The sequence below is a fragment of the Pantherophis guttatus genome, chromosome 7 (assembly GCF_059756535.1).
Source record: "Pantherophis guttatus breed Tessera chromosome 7, ASM5975653v1, whole genome shotgun sequence".
NCBI classification, from domain to species: Eukaryota; Metazoa; Chordata; class Lepidosauria; order Squamata; family Colubridae; genus Pantherophis; species Pantherophis guttatus.
The window spans coordinates 38,438,053-38,454,119 of record NC_142069.1 but is presented as its reverse complement, the minus strand read 5'-3'; the positions used below and the strand labels follow the sequence as shown (position 1 = coordinate 38,454,119).

At 37.4% G+C, this 16,067-nt stretch overlaps 1 long non-coding RNA gene across 1 annotated transcript in view; it reads right to left on the bottom strand.

Annotated features, from left to right (window-relative positions):
* Positions 1 to 12,528, bottom strand: part of LOC117655471 (uncharacterized) — an 82,382-nt gene extending 69,854 nt beyond the window's left edge. The window contains exon 1 of the long non-coding RNA XR_004588677.3: positions 11,718 to 12,528. This is a non-coding gene — a long non-coding RNA (uncharacterized LOC117655471). The remainder of the gene's footprint in view (positions 1 to 11,717) is intronic.
* Positions 12,529 to 16,067: the final 3,539 nt, after the last annotated feature.

The window sequence follows — 16,067 nt, the reverse complement described above, 5'->3', positions numbered from 1 at the left end:
AAATGGTCAAGACTTCTTTTACCCAAGGGTTGAATGAAAATGTGTCACCTCCATAATTTTAAACTTAAATATGTATTTTAATAAATGAAATAGGAAAATAATACAAGAAATGAGTTCTTTCGCTGTGTTTACTTTTCCATATAAACACCATCATTCACTACACATTTCTGCCAATGATGAGCAAACTTCTTAAAACTATCATTAAAGAACTCCACCTCTTTGACTCTTCAGATAGGTCCTGAAAATATTGGATTCAAAGAAATCCCCTATCTATATCCCAAAAAACAGTACCCATGAGGTTTTTCTGTCAAAATCTGGGGTTTTATTTTATTTTCATATGGAAGTTTTGTGATGATATTCCATGAACTGATGCTTCATTTCTGCGTATAATGATGACCTCATGTTTTGTCAGCTGTGCCATGAAGAAATTCCTCATTTTCATTATTATAGCATGCCAATAGCCGGCAAATTTCAACTCTTGAAGCTTTTATTACTGCTGTCAGCATACAAGGAGCCTATCTTGCACAAATCTTCCAATATTGAAAAATATCAGTAATACGAACCACTCGTTCCTGTGAAATGCCAGGCTTGACAGCAAGTTCTTTTTGAGTGATCTACCAATTGTCATTATTCACTTCATCCATCTTTCTTAGGTGAAATTCATTGTTTGCTGTCACAGGTCATCCACTTATTCTTGAACATATAAATCAGCTAAGCCAAAATTATATCATATATCACTAGAGCCTGGTGGCGCAGCAGACTAATAGCCTGTTATTATCATTCAGCTGCCTGCAATTACTGCTAGTTCGAATCTCCCCAGGCTCAAGGTTGACTCAGCCTTCCATCCTTTCTAAGGTAGGTAAATTGAGGGGGCAATAAGTTTGTGGGGGCAATAAGCTGACTTTGTATAAATATACAAAAGTATGAAGGCTATTGCTTAACGCATTTTAAGACGCTCTGAGTCTCCGGAGAAGGGCGGCATATAAATCGAATTTTTAAAAAAAAAAATTTTAAAGCCAAAAAATTGTATTTTTTGGCTTAGTGACATACATCAGTCATATTAACATAGATATCACCATAAACAACCTATACTTAATGGTGGATTTCAATTGAAGGCACTTCCGCGGTTATAAATTGAATCTTGGCATGTTATGTGACAAAGAGTCACTGCCGGATTCTATTTCACAGCCAATAGCAACATAATCTTTCTCATGGCAAATTCCCACCAATTGAAATGAAAGATCAAATGCTAAAGAACACATCAGAGTTTCCTGCACATCAGTACTGCCATCTATTGGTGTCTTACAACATTGGAGTCATTACCTTTCATTCATCCCTCATATATATATTTTGTGTAAAATAATTTAACTCTATAAACAGATGAAGACAGATTTTAGTAATAGAAATTTGGGCATGAAATTGTTCCCACTGTGGCAGATTGTGTCTTTGTGGTGGTAGTTCAAAATATCTGCTTTCTGGCTAATGTGACCTGAAACACAATCACTTTTACAACAAATTACCCATTTAAAGTCTGTCCATTTTCATAAAGTAGCTCATTTTACTACTTGCCTAGACAGTAAACAGGATGACTCCATTTTTCTGTTGCTTCTTTCCTTCACCTCCAGCCAGCTCAGAAAGAAAACCCCACCTATAAGACCTTTGTCCAAACATTATGTGGCAACCAGCTTCCTTTTTTTTCCTCTGCCTACTCCTTTAGAGTGGTATTGCTTGGTGCTGAATAGTCTAATGGGAGAGTTCAGTGCTGGGTCTGCACTTTCCCAGCCATTAGCCAGCTGCCACTGCATTTTATTATCTTGAGAGGGGGGAACTGTGCATCAAAGCAATTTCCAAACAGTGTGAATGGGTGGAAGTAACCCAGCCAGGACAACGTTCAAACATGTATTTTTGGCGCACATACATAGTGCCATCTGGAATCCCGAACCACAAAGGCCAGCAGGCCTGCTTACACACCCTTTACACACCCTGTTTTGTTCACTGGTGTAACAGTTAATCTTGATAACAAGGCAAACTTGTAGCAAGTAGCTGTTTTCATGCATAGCCATTGTTTTGTATAAGCAGAACCGCACAGAGCCAGGATTAAAAACAAAGGTAGAAGGCGGGGCTTTGTGTGAAAACAAAGGAGGCAGACCATGGAAAATAACCTTTGATTTGCTTCTGTAGTTGGGTAGAAGAGAAACAGATTTTCCCTCCTACCCTCCACTTAAAACACACAGTAAAGCTGCCTGTGAAACAGTCAGGTACAGTACTTGGCATAACTGCGTCTAGAGCTCAGATCAAGTACTTGGCTCTCTTTCTCTTTCTGATCAGTATAGTTCAATCATTCAAAATCATTGTGCTCTCTCTCACACATACAGAAAGGAGGGGAGGAAGGAGGGAGGGAGAGATCAAAGTCTTGGCTTGTGGTACAAGATCATACAGATATCATTCAGATATTATAGTTATAGGGGTAATGTTTGAAGACTAACTGTTTAACAATTACCAAGCACCAGATAATATATATGAAATTTCACAAAAACACACTGAAACGGCTACATAATCTTAAATTATGCACCTTTACTAGGAAAGAAAGTAGGGAGAAAAGATTCATTGTCATTAGAAATATGTATTGTTTTTCAGATTTTTCTCTCAAGCACCTATAGTTTCTTTGATTAATGTGCATATTATCATGGCCTCACTGTTCATGTTCAGTCCCTTGATAGTTTATCCTGTGATTTAGTCTGTCAACTTCTATTTTTTACTGAAAAAAAATCCTAATTCAATGAAATACTGAAGAATTTATACATCAAATAACACAGTGCCACACTGAGACAACAGCTCATTACATAATCTCTGTTATTTAGGCAGCCGATGGGTAAAGAAGCTGGTATTATTCTCTCCAGATTACAGATGGGGGCCAGAAATACTACAGGTAAAGGATGGGGATTTGCATAAAAATTCTTAATTAAACTGGCATCTGAAATGGTGATCCTTTGGCTTATGACTCTTCCTCTTAAAACATACAGTAACATTTAATTATATATATATATATATATATATATATATATATATATATATATATATATATATATATATATAATTTATTTTACATGTTATACTGTATATAATATTTATATTAATAGCAAGAATGAAAACACATTACAGTTACTAAATCAGAACATAAGCCTGCTAATCTATCTGTACAAGGAGGCCTTGGTGACAATAAAATCATATAGTTGGTCTACTGCAACATGTTCTACATGGGTCTCCCTTATAAGTGATTCAGAAACTGCATCTGGTACAGAATGCAGCTGCCAGATTGCTGGTCAATAGGACTCACCACTGCAGAATAACATATATTTTATTATCACTGCACTCATTGCCAGGTTTACAAGCCCAGTTCAAAGTTCTGGTTATCATGTAAAAACATGATATGTCATAGATTAAGAAAAATATTGTTTATAATAAGATTTCTCAGGATATCATCCATCCAGAATAATTAGTTTGAATAATAAGAATTTGGTTAATAAGTAAAATTTAAAAATACATATACCTTGTTTCCCCCCCCGCCCCCCCAAAAATAAGACATCCCCTGATAATAAGCCCAATCAGGTTTTTGAGTGCATGGTAATAAGGCCAAGCGCTTATTTCAGGGTTCAAAAAAATATAAGACAGTCTTATTTTTCAGAGAAACACAGTAGTATTCATAGCAATAGACAACTATTAAAACCTATAAATGAGGCATATAGGGAAACTGTATCTGACAAATTCAGAAGTACAGTAGTTTTACCATCATAAATGTTAGCTGTTGATAACTTTACAATTCATGTAGTTAATACAATTGCTGCCCAACTTCCACAGTCACATACAATCATTGGAAAGATACCTTAACCATTCTCAACAGCAAAGCATTTATAACATTTAGAAAATAAGTATGAAATATCAAAATGCATGTTCTGTGTAGATCTATAATCATGGCCACCAGTGATTTTATACTTATTCAAAAACAGCCTGGGGAGCTCCAAATCAGGTCAGAGAAGCAGTTCTTAGATCGCTGGAATTAGTCTTTTGCCCTGCATCTTTTTTCTGAGTGAAATCTCTACCCTTTCCAAAGCCATTATTCATTCTATGGGTCTTGTTAGCTCCATGCAAAGAAATAAAACTGATCAGGTATCAGAAACAATATACTGTTGTGGCCATTTTTAGCAGGCCCCTGAAAAGCAGTTACTAAAGCACGGGAACATGTGGGTCATTGTGCTCTTGTCTTGCTTTGGCAGATATCTGGTTGGCCACTGTGGGAATAGAATGCTGACTAGATAAACACTGGCTTTCATCCAAGGCAGCTCTTATGCGCTTATATTCCTAAAGCTGATCAAAGCAAAACAGGAATGAAATTTTATTAATAAATTTTATTATTTTAATAATATACACTAGCCATTTCTATAACAACAAACGTATCTAATCAGCAAAACCCAAAATCACAGTTTCATTTTATTCCACCTCAAGCATAAAGTCCAAAAGCAGTTTCCAAGTAGAAAGAAAATAATTTGTATTCTTTTCTTTAATCAAAGCAGTCAATTTGGGCATCTCTGCTAACTCCATCAACTATTGCAGCCAGTCTTCCATTGTAGGAATTACAGTGTCCTTCTATTTTTGTGAATAAAGTAATCCTGCTGCTGTCAACATATATAACATCAAAGTTCCAATTTTTTTTGAAGTTCTTTATCCATTAAGCCTAAAAGAAAAGTTTCTGGTTTTATCTTTATATTCACTTTAAGGATCTTCTGTATTAAGATGTGGATCCTACTCCAATATTTCTTTGTTTTATCACATGTCCACCATAAATGGTAAAATGTTCCTTCTTTACATTTATTTCCAACATTTGTTTGAAATACTCTAAATACAAAACTAAAGCTTGGCTTCTATAGTATACTCAGGAGTGCCCCCAAAGGTGCTTTTTCAGGAGGCAACTGGGCTTTCTTGTTTTTTCTTTTGAAGACATTTCACTGCTCATCCAAGAAGCTTCTTCAGCTCTGACAGGATAGTGGGGAATGGAAAAATTTATATTCCTTGCAGACAGCTGGTAATTTGCATCCTTTTAGAGCACTTTGAAGCACTTGGAGGTTTATCTATGTTCTCAGGGTGACCCTGAGGACCTTTGGGACACTTTTGTGACAACCATGACCTGGAAGACTGAGGTACCTTTGTGACATCCATGACCTGAATGATTGAGAATCTCTACAAACTTTTAGCTATACAATTTGGGATGAACACTCTTTGAATTGTGTGGGAGTAGGAATGGATTTCCAAAGGAAAAAATGCAGACTATAGGAACCAGGAGCACTACTCAGGTGACCCTGAGGACACAGATAAACCTCCAAATGCTTCAACGACCCACTAAAAAGATGCAAATTACCAGTTGTCTGCAAGGAATATAAATCCTTCCATTCCCCACCATCCAGTCAGAGCCGAAGAAGCTTCTTGGATGAGAAGCAAAACATCTTCAAAAGAAAAAACAAGTAAATCCAGTTATTTCTTGAAAAAGCATCTTTGGGACAACCATGACCTGGATGACTGACAATCTCTACAGATTTAGGAATGGTCCATAAATCTAGAATCATATTACATGAATTAACAACACTCCACTGAAAAACTTAGAATTTATGATTGACTTCATCCATACCAATTAAGGATACTGGGAGACTTAGTGCCAGCACATCAGGGGGGTACAATGTCTGGAAAGGACATCTTAAGACACTTTATACTTACATTAAGTAATTCATACAATACTTTCAGGGTTGGATTAGAAATTCCCACAAATGCTCTTGATAGGGTACTAAATTGGTTTGTCTGGATTATTTTGAGAGGAAAAGAAAGCAATTTTTGTTCTTAATTGGCCCTGCTAAATAATTATTTGTTTGGGAAACTTGGGTTGAACCTATAAAAGTCACATTATCAACATATAAACAAAACCATATCCATGGCAGAGCTCCAATGTTATTTCCTAGAGATGGATTTTTGGTACTCGGTCTCATCTTAACACTTTAAAAAATACTAAAGATTGTTTGGCCCTATCCCGCCCTGGATATTATCCACTGAAACAAAATATATGTTGGCCTCTACATGTTTTTCTATTAAAATATAACCTTGATAATTCTTTTTTTTAATTGAAGCTGGCATAAGAATACAGTATATACAGAAACAAACTTTCTTCCCTAGTCATTTATTTCACAAAATAAATACTGGAATGTAATTAAAATATGCATAATTAGGCAAGCATTAGGGCACTTAAATGGAGAAATAATTCAGATAACTGTTAAATTGGAAAAGTCTAGAATATAACACATCCAGCCTGCAAATATATTCTACAGTCTGACACTTAGCAAATTACACACAACAGTATTATAAATTGAATAATATAGTTTCTTATGGCTCTAATAGATTCATCCTTCAAGTACCATACAGCATGCTGAATACAGAGAACAATTTCTCCAAGAGAAATATCAATTATCTTTGCCATGTTCCATTAATGACAATGTGACTATGAAGCAAATAGCGTTCTGCATACTTCTCTCATGGATATGTTTATAACTTTAGCTAAGATGATCAGTTAAATTTGTGAGCTTCAAAACATTGTTACACTAAAAAAAAAGTTGCAAGAGAGAAAAGATCCATAAAGATGTATTGGGTGAAGTAATTATTTGATCTGAGTCAATACACCAACAATTTTTTTTTCATTTACTTTTCTGAGAAAATTGAATAAGAAAAACAGGCCCCAATCAATTAATCAAGGATCAGCATAAAAACAAGAACAGAAACAAAGCAAAATAGAAATTATCCAACAACAGCAGCATAAAGGATATGTCAATTTTGATTACTTTGTATATGTAAGCATATTATAGTATTGTTAACACTAAACTATTCATTCCCATCATAATTTTATTGAGATGATTCCGACAACAGGCCAAACTATGACTTGTCATGAAAGCTAGACCACGTTATCCAATCATTTTGAATGCCACCAAACATATTTCTTTACAAAGTAGTTACCAAAGAAGCATATTTGGGATATTAATTCCCAAATATGAAACTACTGATTTCAGATAACAAAGCTAGATGTTTATCTGCATTCTGGAATTACAAGTTATCATTTGGAATCTAAACCATGGATTGACATATGGATTTTGTCCATGGACAAGTTTTACTTCATTATTGAAAACCAAATCAAAATATCTACACTTTCATTTAATATATTCATTTTTCCTAGTACAGTCTATTAGAGATAATAGCCTAGCAACTGGTCTTCACAAAAAACTTTGTTTATGTGTTGTTCTACCAAGTTGTTGTTTTGAGCTGATGGTCTTGCTTATCATCAGTTGCTTTTCTTCTTACAGCATTATTAGTATAGCAACGAAATAAAGGAGAAAATAAAGGAGAATATTTGTAGCTCAGGGTTGAAATGAGGGCTCCTTGATGTTCTCTGACTTGTTTTCTTGCAGATGTTTCATTACCCTATCTAGGTAGGAGTAGCAGTGATGATGTTACCAGTTAGGGTAATGAGGCATCTGAAAGAAACCAAGCAAGCTCAGATAGCAGCAAGGACACACACACACACCCCGCTGCCCCACAATTGGGAAAAGTTGCAGAAACATTCCACTTCCATTTTTCTTACTCTGGGTTTGAGAAATGGCCTTGAGGTATAAAACACTTTTTTAAAAATGCAGATGGCCTTTCCAAATATTGATTACAGCTAAATATTTATTTGTTAGAAGAGGACAAAAATGTAATAAAGCCAAAAATGTTGGTATCTATGGTGGAAACAATATCCACCATCCACCAACAAATGTCTATGGAGATTCTCAGTTTTCCAGGTCATGGTTGTCATGGACAACCAATCCTTCCATTTTCCACCATTCAGTCAGAACTAAAGAAGCTTCTTCGGTCAGAAGCAAAATGTCTTCAAGCAAAACAAGGAAGTCCAGTTATCTTTTCAAAGAAAACAGCTTTGGGACATCTACCAACAAGTGAAGAATATCTGTAATTATTCTATTACAGACTATTATAACTAAACAAAGCTGCCTCAGTTTTCAGATGATCATATACAGCAACACAACAGTTCCCATTTGATGCCTTATACCTCAGGGAAGATCAGCCTTCTATACCATCCACAAGGCCCTCTGAAAGAGCCAAGGAATACAAATACAGATGCAACCCCTATATCTTGATATTTCAGTGATTATATCTAACTGTAAAATGCTTTGATAATGCAGTTTTCGAAGACAGAACGGTACAAGCTGACAGAAAACAGTTAATATTAGACATGCAATATATTCTCTCCTTCCTGCTCTGAACATCAAAAAACCTAACTAAATAAATTTCAACAATTGCATGCCTTTTCTTGAGAATTAAATAGATGCACAATTGAAAACAAAATTTCCTGCTTGCAGTGTCTCAGGTAAAGGCTGCAGAAAAAAAAAAAGCAAGAACATTTCATTCTGGCCTCTTTCCACTTCACTGGATGCCATAGAACATTCCTAACCTTGAGGGGCTGGGGAAGCACCAGCAGTGATAAAGGCAAGGTCACTGTTAGAATAACACTTTTAATGTTAATAGTTAATGAGTGAAGACATAGAGCTGGGATAGCACAATTCAAGGAAACAAACATAAAATGAAAGGATGTGAATTTTTTGACAAACACACCGGCTGAGGGTGGGATACACCAATTTCCTCAAGCAGAGTTTTAGTCATATGTAGAATGTAATCAGGACAAGGGTTTATATTTGTTTTGTTTTCTTCTCTGGGCCAAATTCTATTTTCAGAAATTCCAGTAACTGGTGAGCTTCATCTCCTGTCAAATGAAACAGCTATCCTCTATGATAGGCCCTTCCAAGCTACTCAGGTGGTTCCTTTAACAGAAGTAGATTACGCATGCGGACATATTGAGTATGCATTCTTCTCACCATCAGAACTGAGTAGCACCATCAAAGTACTGTTAGAAGGACAACTTCATTGGGTGGGAGAGGCTTATGCTGTGAGTAAATCCAAAAAGGGACTCAGTGGAAAGGTGAGAGTGGAATGATATGGCAAAGAGGCCGGGTGGATTATCATTTATTTTGTAGGTGTGGGCAGCCTGTTTTAACTACAGGGTGTAACATTTATTTATTTTGACTTGCCAGAATGGCAATCACAATAGGGCCAACAGCAAAGAAATCTATGCATATTAAAATTAATTTTAACATCAATATTTGCAAAAAACAAAACTGATAAGTTAAAGCACAGAAAGGTTTCTATTCACTTTTTATGTTCAACAGTATAACTCTGAAAAAATAAAACAATCCTGACACAAATAGATTGGTTCAGAATCCTTGGATCCACTAGCCAGATATATCTGCTGAAATATAGTCTACTCTCATCACAACATTTGAAGCCTATAGTCTTATTTTTTTAAGTCAATTATCTTTTAGCCTTTCCCTGCCTCCCTAGTCTAGTCCAAACTGCCAGAAATTTCTAGAACATTAAACTACTTTGCAATTTCATCTAATATTCCAGAAGAAGGCAAGGGAAAATACCTATCTTCTCCTGTTATCATGCACAGGCATTCTTTCTAACCACAGTGATGCCAGAATAATGAAACATGTATTGTGTCATCAAATGCAAGATCCACTCATATATTTGAAGATATATAAAGAACCAAGCTTGTGTCAAGTTGTTGTGACACATCTTTTAGTACTTGCCCACCCATGGATGCCTGGATTCTTCTTCCCATCCTTCTCCTCCTTCCTTCCAAGCTGTATTGCATTAGTACACAATCCTGCCAGGGCAATGTGCCCTGAAAAAGCAGTTCACAGATCTCTCCCCCCCCCAACATAAACTGAACGATAAGAGAAAAGAGGTATTCTGACACAAGCTTTTTAACAGACAAGAGCCTCTCTCAGCAGACTTCAAGTTCACATGTCTGACAGCTATTGCTTAAACAATCATACCAAGATACTTGGTTGTTGTTGGATTTTTTTTTAACAGTATCACAGAATTCTTTGTTGCTTTGATACTGGTAAAGCATCCCAGAAACGATACCCTCTGTAATAGCAAGAGATTCTTAGTCTGTTCAATAACAAACAAGACATGAAAATTTCATAGTGATCATTTCCTCAAATTCTAAAAACACAGCTATACATCTTCTATTTTAAAGAACTTCATTTCACACCTGCAGGGGTGCACACATACACACACACACACAATATTCAGGAAAGAATAAATATATACTGTATTTCCTCGAAAATAAGACCCTGTCTTATATTTTTTTGAACCCCGAAATAAGCGCTTGGCCTTAATAAAGAGAAGGACAAGGGGAGACATGATAGCAGTGTTCCAATACCTCAGGGGCTGCCACAAAGAAGAGGGAGTCAAACTATTCTTCAAAGCACCTGAGGGTAGAACAAGAAGCAATGGGTGGAAACTAATCAAGGAGAAAAGCAATTTAGAACAAAGGAGAAATTTTCTGACAGTTAGAACAATTAATAAGTGGAACAACTTGCCTGCAGAAGTTGTGAATGCTCCAACACTGGAAATTTTTAAGAAGATGTTGGATAACCATTTGTCTGAAGTGGTGTAGGGTTTCCTGCCTGGATAGGGGGTTGGACTAGAAGACCTCCAAGGTCCCTTCCAACTCTGTTATTGTATTGTATTGTATTCTAGGTCTTATTTTTGAGGCATGTGGAGCAAGATGGGGCTCCTCTTGCAGTCTTACCTGATTTCCAGCTCTGCATTTAAATATTTTCAGGGAGGGCTTATTTTGGGGGGGCAGCTTATTTTAGCACATGTGCTCAAAAGCCTGATTAGGCTTATTATCAGAAGATGTCTTATTTCGGGGAAATAGGGTATACTTTTGCTATAGAGAAAACAATCAGCAATGAAAAGGAAAATGTTTGAATTTCTAATCTTCTCTTCTCCCCCTACCTCTTTTTTTGTATTTTAGGTGAGTTTTTAACTTTTTTCTTTTATCCTTTTTACATTTCTGTATATGAAAAATATAGATCATGTATACCTTAAATCAACAAGATAAGAAGAGAAGAAAAATGCATCCTTATAAGAGAAAGTTGATGGCATAAAAGAAGTTCATGTTAGCAAACTATTTCTTTTTTCTGTTTAAACCCTGATGTCTACTCAACACAGCTACAAAATTGCAACACAAAGCGTAAAGATTACAAATTAAAACTAAGATTAAAGCTTCATGGAAACAATCTATGTGATTACTAACAGTCCTGATAGCATATGATCAATCAAAAACATTAAAACTAATTAACAATTAAAAGTAGGGCAAAGCTTAACAGAATTTCCAAATGCTGATAGAACAAGGTGAAGGACCACTTCTAAGGGGAATACTCCATAGCCCTATAGCAACTTGAGAGATGGCCTTCTCATGCTGGCCATAAAGCTATATTGCTGACAACATGGACAACGTTGTCAAAATAGCCTGTACTGCAGACCTGAATACTTAGACAGGTTGTAACAGGAGACAGTTCTGCAGCAAGCAATAATCTCTCATTAAAATAACTATTTGGTATATTCAACCTAATTTAAAATACCCATATTGATTGTTTCTGAAATCCAATTTGTATGATGTTTCAGCACAATCATCTTGCTGTTTCCTTAGTCCTTTTTCCTTTGCTTTTGTTCCATCCCGCTCCCCTTTATTTTCTACTTCTTAAATGTTTTATTACCTTTGATGTGGTGGGCCAGTAGTGAAGATGCTCCACTTGGAAGGTTGAGAGCTCAATCCTAGGTAGCAACAGATGTTTCTCTCTTAGGGCAGAAAAAAATATCTGCAGCAAACTCCACATAGGCATCAGGAAGGGCCTCCAGGCAGTAAACTCTCAGCTCCATCCAGTCATCTGGGCTATACCTTGAATTAAGGGACTACAGGGTTGTAAAAAGAAAAAAAAAACATGTTTCATGACCTTAGCCTCCTTATATAATGGCAAATTGTGATTTTATATCATTTCATATTAAAAGGGCTCCAAGGTGAAATCTCCCTCTATAATATTAAAGGGAAATTAATTAATGTTTGAGATTATAGAAAGTTTCTGTTTCACATATATTATTGTGGTAATTGTTGAAACAACCTTTTGGGTAGAAAGATTTGTATGCAACTAGCCTCTCAAAATACTTTATATCATTTGTGTGCAGTTGAATTGGACATACTGTTTTGCCCTTTTGTTCTAGACAGAGCAGAAATTCTTCAATCCTTTTTAAGAGATGGGACTTCCCGTTAACAGAGGCCATGGCACCATTTCTTTCTTTGTTTTCCAACAGATTTTGCTGTGAAAAATTCTATTGGCAACTGGATTATTATCTGGCATTTTCCACAATGTGTTATTGGGGTGAGAGATGGAAGCTATTTCAAGAATTAAAAAAAACTGGTGGAGAAAATTGCCCTCTTTTTTCAGAAGAGTGAAAAAAAGAAATATTTCAGAAATATTCTCATAAAATAAAACTCTTTGGTGAATTTTCTGAAGATTTGGAATTATCTGAAAGCTATTTATGGAGAAACTGGCATGAAACATTTTAATTAGCATTTCTGGATTTATAGGACCACCCAGTTTAAAAAATGTGATTCTGGGCAGGAGAGAATCTGTGGCAAGATTGACTAACCTACCAACAGTTCACAAATAAAAATAGGGAGATTTCCTTGTCATTTTCTTGCAGTGTAATTTGAATACATACAGTATAAACATATAGTGGTTACTTAATGCATTTCTGGAGGAAATGGTTTCTTAAAACTCGTTTTTAAATAAATACTGCACCAATAGGTAGTTAATTTGGAAAAACAATTGAAATTGGACTAATAACAACATCATTATATTCATTTAGCCCTCTAATATTATCTATTCAGACTAGCAACAATGTATTCAACTGTCAGCTGTCACCTTATGCTTTCTTGTGCTTCATTGCTATGCGGTGACAGACTGTCATGAACTGTGTGGAGGGGAAATGAAGGGGAGGATGCTTGGGGAAATGAAAGTAAGTGCTGTACCTCAGGGGTGGGTTCTATTTACCTTTACTACCGGTTTGCAGCGGGGCCGCACGCGCGCTCTTCTGTGCATGCGCAGAAGCGTTTAGTGGTGTTGGGGGTCGGTGGTGGAGCCTCCCGCTGGTTTTACTATCAGTTCTATAGAACCGGTGTGAACTGGGGGCAATCCACTACTGCTGTACCTCCTGGAGACACTGCCTCAAGGTGACCCAGCAGAAAGAAGGAGGGAGTCACATACCAAACGGTGCCTGGACTGACCATTATGAAAACATCTTGACTGATTCTGATTGGTTACAATGGGGTGGGCAATGAGAGACAGTTAAGGGAGGGAAAAGTAGAAGTTAGGGATTTTGGCCCACGATTCTCAATTCTGGTTATGCAATACTGCAATAGAATTGATCTCTAATAAAAACCATATCTATCTCAGCAAATGGAGCCAAGGATCATTTCTTTTTAGAGATTCAAGTTGTGGCAGGTCCAACAAATACACTTTTATTGAAAAGTGTAGGGATTAGATTTAAAGGAATTTTTACATCCAAGACCCTTATCTTCATAGAGAAATAAATGTATTTTCCTGTTCTGCTATACTGTTAGTGATACTGTGTATTCTGCATTATTATTATTCTTTCAAATATGGTAGGCCTACCACTCATTTTTTTTAAAAAAAATCTGTTGATTTACCCAGACAAACTGTTGCAAGATAACCACTGTCCCAGAATGAAACTGCCTTTCGGATTGCCTAAGTGAAGACTGAGTTATTGTTCTCCTCCCATTGTTTCATTTTATAGAAATTTTACTGTTTATTGTTTTGATCTTCTTGTTTGTTTATAGTCTATATCAGTTCAGGCTCCCTTGGGAGAAAGAGCAATATAGAAACATAAACATAATGATAATGACACCAGTAACGTGTTTGAAACTGCAAGCAACATTTTTAAAAGACATTTCCAAAAACTAGGGACAATGAGGGCGAAAAAGAGGCATCAAAGAATTGAAATACCTTTGTCCAGCAAGCTTGGCCACTTCACTTACAACACTATCTAATTTTAGAGGAAAGGTTGGACAGTGGCAGCTTACTGTTCTTTCAATAGCATCTTTCTGTTACTTTTGATTGACTTTTAAATGTTCATCTCATCCTGTATGCTTTTAGAAGCTCATGTCATCCTGCATGCTAAAAAAGACAGCAGTAACATTGTTTTCATGTCACTTATTCTTGGTTGCACAAAGGCAATTTAAAGTACTTGATGCTGGCACATTTTCTGCAATGTGTTCTCTCCCACCATGTGAATAGTCACCATGTGACTGTTTGCTCATCTCTGTTGTGCAAGAAACTCTTTAAACATTTGCTCAAGAACTGTGCTACATTTGTCACATGAATGTTTGCCTTCAGACACAAAGCAGAGAACACAAGGAGGTGTTATACTTATTCAGTTAATGCTGCATGCACATCTCAGATGTTGAGAGAGAACAGGAATAATCATGCCTAAAAGCTTTTGATATCTGCCTAGAATATGAATAGTGAGGTCAGGAACAACAAGGAAAAGGCTAGAAACTGAGCATCATTACTTATTTAGGAAAACTTACACGTTTAAAGCATTTAGGCTTAGAATTCTTAATAAATATGAATAGAAACATGACAGAGCTTTATCAGATGATTATCTTTGTAGGGAAAGCAAAAATCCTTCTCCCCCTTCCATATAGCACAGTACTTGGATTTAAATTTCAGCAGAGAGAAATATGACTTTACTCAGTGCAGAAAGTATTGAAGGTCACAGATGCACCCCACTGTCAAGGGTTACTAGAAGGGTGGTATTCACTTACCTTCTCCATTGAGAGTGGAGACAGCAGCCAGCGTGGGTAGTGCCCATCCAATCAGCTTGAAGGACTGAGCCTGCCAATTTTTCTTAGTCCCGCCTCTGTTGCCGGGCAGGCCAGCTTTTGGCTCAGTCCTTCAGCGCTGGCTGGTGTGTGGGACTGCTCTCTGGCTAAATTCTCCTTTTTAGCTCTTTCGTTTGAATTCTTTCGGTTTTTTCTCGACTTGGACTGTTCAACTATTCTTTGGTGATTCGATTTGGACCTTTCTGAATTTCTGGCTGACCTGGACTGTTCTGACTACGAGTTTGAAGGTTTTGTGAGTAAGGCAAGGCCTCGTTAACACCGGCCTCCCCTGGCCTTGCCAGGGGCGTGGGATTCTTCGCCCTATATTCCCTCAAGGAGATCCTTAACTAATTTGAGCTTCGAGGGACATTTACTCTTGCTACGATCTCCTCATTCCTTCGGGGGGGGAGCGTTTAAACTCATTCTTCACTCCCTTCAATTATCGGCAACTTCGGCGGGCTTTTAGGCAGTGGCGCCCGCCATTTTGGATTCAAAAATTACCGCTGTTGGGGGGGGAGCGCCTGTATGCAACCTCCGATCCTCGTCTCCTGCCGGAACGCTCCCTTTGTGGCCGTTTTGCCTCACTAACTTAATTTGAAGGCTACGAGTGGCGGGCTTATTTATTCTGCGGAGGAGCCTCGCGCCCCCACTTTTGCGCTACTGCGGCCTGTTTCTGCGGCCCTATTGATGACCTCGTGGCCACTCTGCGCAGTTTAATCAGGTTGCTGGCTATACTTAGCAGCTGAGGAGCTTCGCGCCCCCCCTCCCCCCCTCCCACTTCATTAATACAAAGCCCGGTTTCGGAGGCCTTCAATTAGCGCCCAGTGGAGCTTTACGCCCCCTTCTCTGTTGCAGCTATTGTTGTTGGGCGCTAACCGCCATTACTGATTAGTGGAGCTTCGCGCCCCCACTCGTGTTCTGATTTGCAACGGTCACAGGACTGTGGCCTTGATTGTTTGTTGGCCTCCTCCCCCTTCCATAATTCCAATTCGTGGAGTTGCTACGCTCCCAATTTCTGATCTATCTGGCCTTGGGGGATTATAATTAAGTGACAGTTTATTTGAGGCTGCCTCGTGTGGAGTTTCTCTCGCTCCCCCTTTATCTATTCAGAGTTGATCAGTGACACACAGTCTGGTGTGCAAGGCATTTTTCGTTACTACCTTCT